Source organism: Austrofundulus limnaeus, unplaced genomic scaffold (genome assembly GCF_001266775.1).
Source record: "Austrofundulus limnaeus strain Quisiro unplaced genomic scaffold, Austrofundulus_limnaeus-1.0 Scaffold12, whole genome shotgun sequence".
NCBI classification, from domain to species: domain Eukaryota; kingdom Metazoa; phylum Chordata; class Actinopteri; order Cyprinodontiformes; family Rivulidae; genus Austrofundulus; species Austrofundulus limnaeus.
This window is the reverse complement of record NW_013952414.1, coordinates 4541353-4550666: the sequence shown is the minus strand read 5'-3', so window position 1 is coordinate 4550666 and position 9314 is coordinate 4541353.

Below are 9314 nucleotides of genomic sequence, written 5' to 3'. Positions count from 1 at the left end.
GAGAAGCAACCTGTCCATGGAAATTAGCACATAAGCTTTTAAAGATGAGTGAAACAAGTTTTAAAACATCATATTTGAAAATTCTGAGGCTTTTTTAAATTCTCAGAGACGTTGATGTGTCGAAACCCAGGCACCATACTACAGTTTTTATGATTTCTTCTCATCCTCAACGTTAAATTGTTTACATTTTGCACATATAAAGCTACTTGTCAAGCTGCACTTCCGCCCCTATGGAGTATTCAAACTTTAAAGCATTTTAACACAAATACAAAACAAACCACAAACTGCATACCCCCTTTTATTTTACATTTCTCACAGAGCATGGAAACAAAAGTCCATTGTGTAGGTGTGTGCAGTGAGGTGAGCTCTTAAGTCTAGTCAGCACAACATGGCATCTCCAAGCTGTTGGAAAGCCCCAACTGCTGAGCGCTGCAAGTACATTACATCTCATTTTGTTCTGGGAAGGATCAAATTCTACCGGCTTGCAAATCTTACAAAGCAGCCTGCAAAGCACCACGACGAATAAACCGGAGAACTGCAGGAAACATAATAGAGCTGAGTTTGAACCACAAGAGGCAAATCTAAGCCTGGATATCTATAAACTATCTGTGTGGAGTCTGGCCAAGCTTGATGTGAAGTAAATCAATGAGATTGGGGATAATTACAGGTTCTGTATCATATAAAACTGGCTACTGTTTTCATCTTTTTGCAGATGAAAGGCCTGTGCGTTGCATTCATTGTTACAGAGGTGAAATTCAGGAAATAACAAACAACCTTTTGATTGGTGATATTAATCATTTTTTTCTCAGAACTATCTTAACAGAGAGATAAAAGTTAAAGGTCTGGAGAAGGTTGAAGAGCGGAGGTTAAAAAGGGACAGCTCGGCCCTAATTACCATCATCACTCACTCTGTCCCTTAATGTATCTGATCCTCTTTCGGAAATGAAAAACCTCGTCTCTGGGTCTGATAGCTGTNGAAGATGTTTATTATTGTTCTAAATATCTGCAAATTCTAAATCCAGTATTTCTGGATCAGTTTAGGTACAAAACTTGTAGAAAATTTTATGCAGTAAAATGTGAGCTATGTGTCGTGGAAATTATGTTTTCTTTGTATAACATTAAAAGAACCAATTAACGTGAGTCTTGATGGGATTTTAATGTGTTCAAACATCATGCAGTTCAACAAAATGAATGAAACTGTTTTTTATATAATAAAAAGCTTTCCATTGTGCATTGTATAACAAATAAATCCAGCTTTACTTGTTTTCCCATAACAGTCATTTTATTCATTGAGAACTGTTACTGAAATCAGGCACAAAATATGTCATCACGTACAATAATTCTCAGCTTTAGTGCATGGGGCGGAGCCATGGCACCTGATTGGCCACCCCAAATAAGTGGACGGGGATCTTGGATTTTTTCTTTACATTTAAATTTTATTAAAGTTTGTTCTCTGACAAAACTGCACATTTTCAGGTCTGTATGTTTAAAATTGGCTGATTTATAGCCCTTTGTAAAGTTACCATTAGCATTAATGTTTAGCTTAATTTGGGATTAGCATTAGCATGTGGTCATTCTTAGCTACACAACAAATTTCAACTCAAAAAGCTTCGATATGGCTGAATTATAGCCATTTAAAAACAGCCGTGGTTGCCATTTTGAATATTTGCTTCAGAATTTGGTAAAGATTGATTTTGACTACTTCTAGTCTTCAGCTTTGTATGTCTAAAAAAACATTTAGCATGATTTTTTTAGATCATTCTTAGCTAAGATTACAACAAAAAAACTTCAGCTCAAGTGTTACAACAGCTGATTTGGAATTAGCTGTGGCAGCCATCATTAATTTTCAAATCCAGAGTAACTTCTTTATTCGTATATGTCCCACTGAAAAATACTTGGGCCACCCCCATGCCACCCCTCACTGAAAGTTCTAGCTCCGCCCCTGTCAGTTCATCTTAATCGCAGACCTTGTTCTTTCAGGGCAACATGGGAAACCTTAGAAAACTTTGAAAGAATTTGATATCAGYTGATTTCATCATCAACATTTTTTTCATCATTTTTCTGCAAGATTATCAGCGTTTATTACAAAACTTTTCCCGCCGGTACTTTTCTKATTATTTTCCTGTATTAGGGTTTTGTTTGTCGTCCTTTCTTCATTCTTCCCGGGACGCTTTGTTGTAGATCAATAGCTCATCATAAGGCTCATTAGCAGGGAGGATAACTCTAATGAGGTGGGGAAATGAGGAGTTGGTTTAATACAGAACATCAAGACCTGAATCAAAGTGTTATCAGTTTAAAACAAAACAAGAGTTATAAGAAGTTTTTTAAACATGCTGGACATTAACCTTGATTTATCAGCAACACTTTTAGAGTCAACCGCCCTGTTTTCAGTGTCATTTCCACCTTAATTAGATATCTCTGACATAGTGATGTCTCATTCTGAAAGAGATTATTTTTTTTATTTGCACTTGAACATTAATATCCATGTTGGGCAAAACATGGTGATTGCCTTCCCGTAATGATGGCGAGGTAACAAAAAAAAAAAAAAACAGGTGTCTAATCATTACACTTTTCCTTTTCTCTATTGTTTCCTGTGATTACAGGTAATCAGTGTTGGTACAAAGCGTGATACTCTTAAGTGTTTCTCTGCCWGCGTAGAGTGCTTTCATTAATCAAGCAGACAAACAATACCTAAGAGGGAAGCTTCTATTTTGAATCTAAGAAAATAGGAGTACAACAAAGACATTTATAATGTGGAGAATAATGACAAACATTGCAGCACATGAGGAGGCAGCGGTAAGGAGAAAGAAAAAAAAAACTCTGCATGACTGGAGCTCCTCTTGCTGGCATCCAGCTCTCATTTATCTGTCAGATTTTCTTCTTTTTTTCCCTCTCATCTCCTACCTTCTTGTGACTCATGAAGGGCTCCATTTGTCATCCAGCAGGTGATGAGTGTGGTGTTCCTTCCCCTGACCTCCACTCAGTCCATAATGAGATATCAGCTATTCTGCCTCATGCTCGCACAATCAGCACTAAGACTCGGGTCAAATCATGTTTGGAAACACTCCTTTGGTTTGTTTGGGCATTCTGCGCACTGGATGAGATTGATTATTCCACATGGGAGGTCCRTAATGAACTGTAAATATCAGTTCTGTGTCGCAGAGGACAAAGCATATAAAAGATAATTAGTATTTGGATGGACAACTCGTTTTTACGCTATGAATAATTTTAAATGCAGTACTCTGGTCTGAGCCTGACAGGAGAGACGATAAATAAATAAAAATCTTGGATCAAAATTTCTGGACTAGAGTTTCCACAGAAAATTTATAATAAAGATTTGTTACATAATTGTTCATAAATACATGTCAAGATGAGACTACAGGTCACGTTACGCTGACTCAGTCCTAGTTCTGAGAAAATAATTAATATTTTCCACAAAGAACTTACCGTGATGCTAATGCAAAGACTTTTCTTAAACTTTCTAATCTCATTGAAAACTATATTTTTAAAAAATCAGACATAAAAAAGAATTGAGCTACATAAAATTGTGCATTTTTAAAGATTTTACTGCAGTAGTAGTGCAAATATATTGACCCGATCAGTGTAAACAAACACTGAAAACCAAATGTGAGTAACATGGTAGWGATGTGCAGATCAATACTRAAATATCGATACTACGATACCAGAACTTTATGTTATAGAATCAATACTAAAATCAAAACATCGATACTTTAATACTTCAGTTATTTCACATAATGCATATCATTAAAAGRAAAATATTAGAAAAAGAACTAAACTATTCAAATCTTGTCTAAATCATATGTGGTGGAGGGAACTACTTTTTCTTCCACTTGGGTAATACATGCACACAGTGGTATGTGCTCTCAGTCTGTACAAGTATGGCAGGTCATTTGAACATAAAATCTGCTTCGTCTGACTGTCTGTAATTACATTCTAGATGAGGGGTTCCCAAACCTTTTCATGCCATTGCCCCCCAAACAGCATTAGCTTCTGGCCAGGGACCCTCTTGCAAACCCACAAACAATGCTACAAAATATGCAATGTAACAATTTTTAGACTTTTTTTCTCACTTTTATTCACTATTCAAAAATTATTATGTTTCTTTATCATAAGAATTTTAAATTGTGCTTTAAATAGTGCTAAAGAAATACAGGGTTAGGGTTAGAAAGACTTTTGAAATAATAAATAAATTACTCTGTTGTGTATTCTTTATAAAGCGGTTATTTAAAAAGCGCTACTTTTTTAAGTTTTACCAGACACATTATGTATGTCATCACAAAGTATCAGTATCGGATCAATATGGCCGAAACCAGCCAATTTTTACTTGGTATCAGTATCGGAAAGAAAATTGGCAGTATCGAATATCACTAGTGTTTGTCTTAATTTCTGTCCCAGTTTCAGGAGATTTGACCCAAGAAGGCAAATACACAAGGAACTAAAAAACAAACAAACAAACAAACAAAAAGCTGACGGTGGCAAAGTAAAAATAAAACTTACAGCACTTGGGAACACTGCCACACCCGTGACGTGGAAGGAAACCAACAACACTCTGCTGAAGAGACAAAGTGACTGAATATATGGGACTGGGGTGATGAGGAAACTGGAGACACCTGAGCTGAATGGAGATGGAGAACAGGTGAGGGTGGGCGTGGCAGGCTGATGAGAAAATGAACTGAGATAGAGAGATGCAACAGAGGGACACACTGAATAATGGAATCCACATATGAGAACCAAAGGTATAACCTAAATAAACTGAATCATAAAAAGACAAAACAAAACTAAGAATAAAACATCATTCAGTCATTTCTGTCATGAACATGAAAAGAACATTGTGCCRCTTCTTTTTCTTACTTTATGAATGTTTTTTTGTTTTTCTGATGTGCTGAAAAATAAAACATTACATTTCTTAGGCTCAAACTTAAAAACTGAGCTGCTTTAAACAAAACAAACCATTCAAACAGCACAACTACACCTAATTAACGGAACACCCCACATCTTTTTATAAAATTTAACACTTCTGTAAAAAATATTCTAAAAGCGTATCAAACACAGATTACATTATTCTTAATCACAACGAGGCGTTAAACCAAAAACACTTCTTTGCACTTTTACTTTTCCTCCTGTGAGCTTTACAGAGAAGGTRCAAAAAGGACTTAAAGCAATGCTGCAGATGGATGAAAGACTGATTTCTTATTAAAAAAAATAATCAAGTCAATGTGAAGTCAAAACAAATTAAAGCTAAATCGTCCGCTGCCTTTACTGACAGTTTAAAACTTGATGAATTTCAGTGTCAGTACCTGTCATGACCCGTGAACAGTTAAAGGAAACAATTATTTAGTTTAAAACTCTGACAYGAAAGTTGTCGAGCGATATACATTTCCTCAAGGAATGAGGCTTTTAATTAAACATGTTTTCTCAGGTGCTGTCCAGTTTTCATTTTTTTCTCTAAGAATCCTGAATAAAAGTTTCAGATGGAACTCTACCAAATACCTGACCAGTTCTACGGCTGCATGTTTTGGACAAATGAAACTAAGATCTACCCTTGCTACGATGATTAAAAGAAAAAAGAAGTGGAGAACTTCATCTGTAAAACACCATCAAGCTGCACTGAAAAGCAAAAGGTGTAACCAGTTGTTGCTCACGGCATTCTTAATCTGAGCCTTATAGACACTCAGACATATTTAATATTTGTTYAAAATGTTTTCCCTTCAGATTTATTTTGATTGTTTTATTTCAAAGGTTTTATGGTGAAAAGCAGATGAAGGAATTCACAGTCCCATCATGCTCYGACTCAGCCAACTTTTGAGTAATTCACTTCATGAGTCAGCTGTTTTTCTTTGTTTTAATTCAGAAAGAACAACTCTGTAAAACACAAGTCAAACCCAAAAAAATACTTTGTTTTAGTGTCTTTTTTTTCTTTTTCTTTTTTGCTTTAAAGCTGGAAGGTTGGGAACTTTAGATGCTCCTTTTGTATTTTTCTGTGAAAAAAGAAAAAGAAAAAGGAAAAAAAATCATTGCAGCATGTATTGATTTCTGTACTTTTGTCTGTTCAGGTCTCTGACTGCTCTTCACTTTTTCTAATAAAAAGACTGACTTGCTGTATGAAACCAACCGGTATTAAAGATTTGACTTAAATGATAAAAATAAATTACATTGAAGAAAGTGCTTGTTGAGATGTGATGACTCCAGGAAATATCAAGTTCCATCCCATATACAAACTGAAATAATGATAAAAATTGACGTGTAAGCCGTTTTTCAGCACCGGGAAAAGGGTTGGATTTAGTTACAGCAGAGAGCCGTTGAGTTTGAGTGTTTGGACAAGCTCTGGCAGAACCACGGTGCATCTTTTCAGACCTTAACACCGACTTTGATTTACTGGCAGTGCTGTCAGGACAATTTCCAGGGTGAGATCTTGTTTTATTGGCTACACCTTCAACAAACTTTGAGAAACGAACAAAAGCAGTTTTAAGAAAGATGTCAAACGTTCGAGAGAGAGAGAGAGAGAGAGAGAGAGAGAGAGAGAGAGAGAGAGAGTTCTTGAAAACTGCTAGTTTCTGTTCCAAGGTCTTTCAGATGAATGAAGCTAACTGGCTGCTGGCAGAAACTTCACCATCATTTAATCGTGTTTAAACAAATGCAAAACGCTCCAGCTACTAATATTGGTAAGAGAATATTAAATACCAAGTAGAACAAAGGCTTGGGTTAAAATAAGATTTCTCCCAAATGAATCAAAACATCTGTTTATAAGTTTCCTGCTGTTTTTTTTATTAATATATTCTTTGTTTATCAGCATTTTCAGTTCTTAATTAAGAGAGCTTTTTCTTTGGTCTCTTCTTCTTGTAGGTTTGTTTTTATTTTTTCTGGTTCCCTGTTTTTTCTTCTTCTTCTTATTTTTTTTGCCACTTTAACCCATCAAGTCGTAATCCACCCAGCTGTTCTCATTCAGTAATCACTCCAGCCAGTTACTGAAGCCAACACCAAAACACTAAAAAAGTTGTTAAAGCTCACTGACAACACATTTTAACTGTATATTTGTAAAACTGTCTAAGTTATAATCATTCAGGGGTGTCAAGTATTGAAGCACAAATGCTTTATTCAAGTATATTTTTGTTATTTACGTCACTGGAGAAATTAGTTTTTATTTCTACTTACATTATAAAATGCAAATGTTTTCATTCTGACTGATGACAAGAAGTGGCTGAGATTTTATTCTTAATGTTTATTTACGTCACTGGAGAAATTAGTTTTTATTTCTACTTACATTATAAAATGCAAATGTTTTCATTCTGACTGATGACGAGAAGTGGCTGAGATTTTATTCTTAACGTTTTTTTTTCTTTGTACTTTTACTTTTATTGTTCCGGTAGTTTTAAAATGAGCACTTTTACTTGAGTAAAAAGTTTACAATTCAAGTATTTTTAAACCATTGCATTATACTTGAGTAATGAATCTGAATACTTTCAACACCTCTGTAGTCATTTATGTGTTTAAGGTTGATTAGCTGTGGTGCATCTTGAATCATGTTGATCACAAAAGATTTACGTCCAGCGTTTACTTTCTGTGAATTTCWTTAAAAYYCATCCTGTAGTTTACTTAATAGCTATTTGTTAACAAATAAACCTTTTGACTTTCATCCGGAAGCAATAATAAATTGTATTTGTACATTTTTTTACTTTACAATATAATTTAGCTTCTTTTTTTGCAAGTTTCTGCAGTTGTACAGAGTAAGTGCCACATTAATGGGCACCAAGGTGATCATATTTCATTCTTCAACCTGTAGTCCCTCCAATCTACTTAGCTCTACTTAGCAACACTAAATTTTCATGCCAGTTCATTAACAAATGCAACGCAACAAAACTKTTATGGCTCCAAATATACAGTAAGCCATATAATGTTAAGAATATAATAAACATTTATATCTTACAGAAATTGAGTCATCAAAAGCTAATGTCTGAGTCACTGTGAGCCACAATCCATTTCCTTTTCCCATAAATTTTGGATATGCATGCTCACACTCACACAAGTACACAAACACACACTGCAAACACACACCACAAACATTCCCAAATTAACAAGAACCCAAACAGGAGAACTACAAATTAAACAACTCTGCACCATAAGTTCAAGACCYATAAAGTATAACTAGCCTCATAAATGAGCACTGCTGGATCATTTTATGGTGTTTGTCTCCACTGTGCACTAAACTCTCTGCTTCAACAACAATGATGCTTTTTTAAAAAGCACATCAGGTCAGATGAACTCAGACTGATAACTGGACAGCTCTGATGATGGGTTTGATCACAGCTGGTTTGYTGTTCGGACTAATTACAGCTGTTACAGAGGATTCCCCACCAAAAAAAAAAGAAAAAAAAAGAAAAGAAACAACCTCCCACTCTGATGCAAGAGCAGTTTAAAAAAAAAAATCCCATCCAAGCAGCTGCGTGATCTACAGCCTGAAGAAGGATCGGTTTTATCTTTGCTAAAGTTAGAATCAGAGAACCCAGAGCCTTTAAACTCGCTTGGCCTWGAGATGTCGTAAACATCTGCAAAACGTTGGTTACGTTTTGCCCTGAACACTTTTAAAATTAAAGACCAAGCGTGGATATCACCCGCCGCCTTTCAGGCCAGAGTTTTAAATAAGTTGAGTGTCTTGGAAGTGATGTCATGCAATACTGCCAGAGATTTCAGGGCCTGTTCGAACTTAAAGCAATTACCATTGAAGATAATTCTCTGCTACGACTAACAACAAATTCAACTCCATTTTTTTTTGTAAAATGTGTCATTTTCTGTTGGTTAAAGGTAATTAGCTGCGGCGGTCATTTTAAATTGGACAGGCTTCAGGGGCTGCAGCCTACTTAGACAGTGTCCTATGTAGGCTACAGCCCATTCAGATCAGGTAGGATGCATAAAACAGCTGTGAAATGAAACGGTACAACCTTCAAATGTTCGAGTGACCACGCTGTTGCCAAGTGTTTTTCACTGTAAGACAATGGCGGAGCCAGACATTTTTCTCAGGGGTGGCCATACTGGGACCATACAGGGTTGGCCAGGAACATTACACAATTTTTTTACTTGAAAATTTCTGCAGATCTTTGTGTTTAGGTCATTTCCTTATGTCATTACACAGGCAGTGACTACCTTATAAATATAGGCATCAGAACCATTTTAAAAGTGGGGGGACACGCTGTTGGGGTGGTCCTCCCCCAGAAAATTTTGGATGAAATAGGTGCCCTCTCCTTGGGCTGCTACCTTATCGTGGTGGAGGGGTTTGAGTGTCCCAATGATCCTAGGAG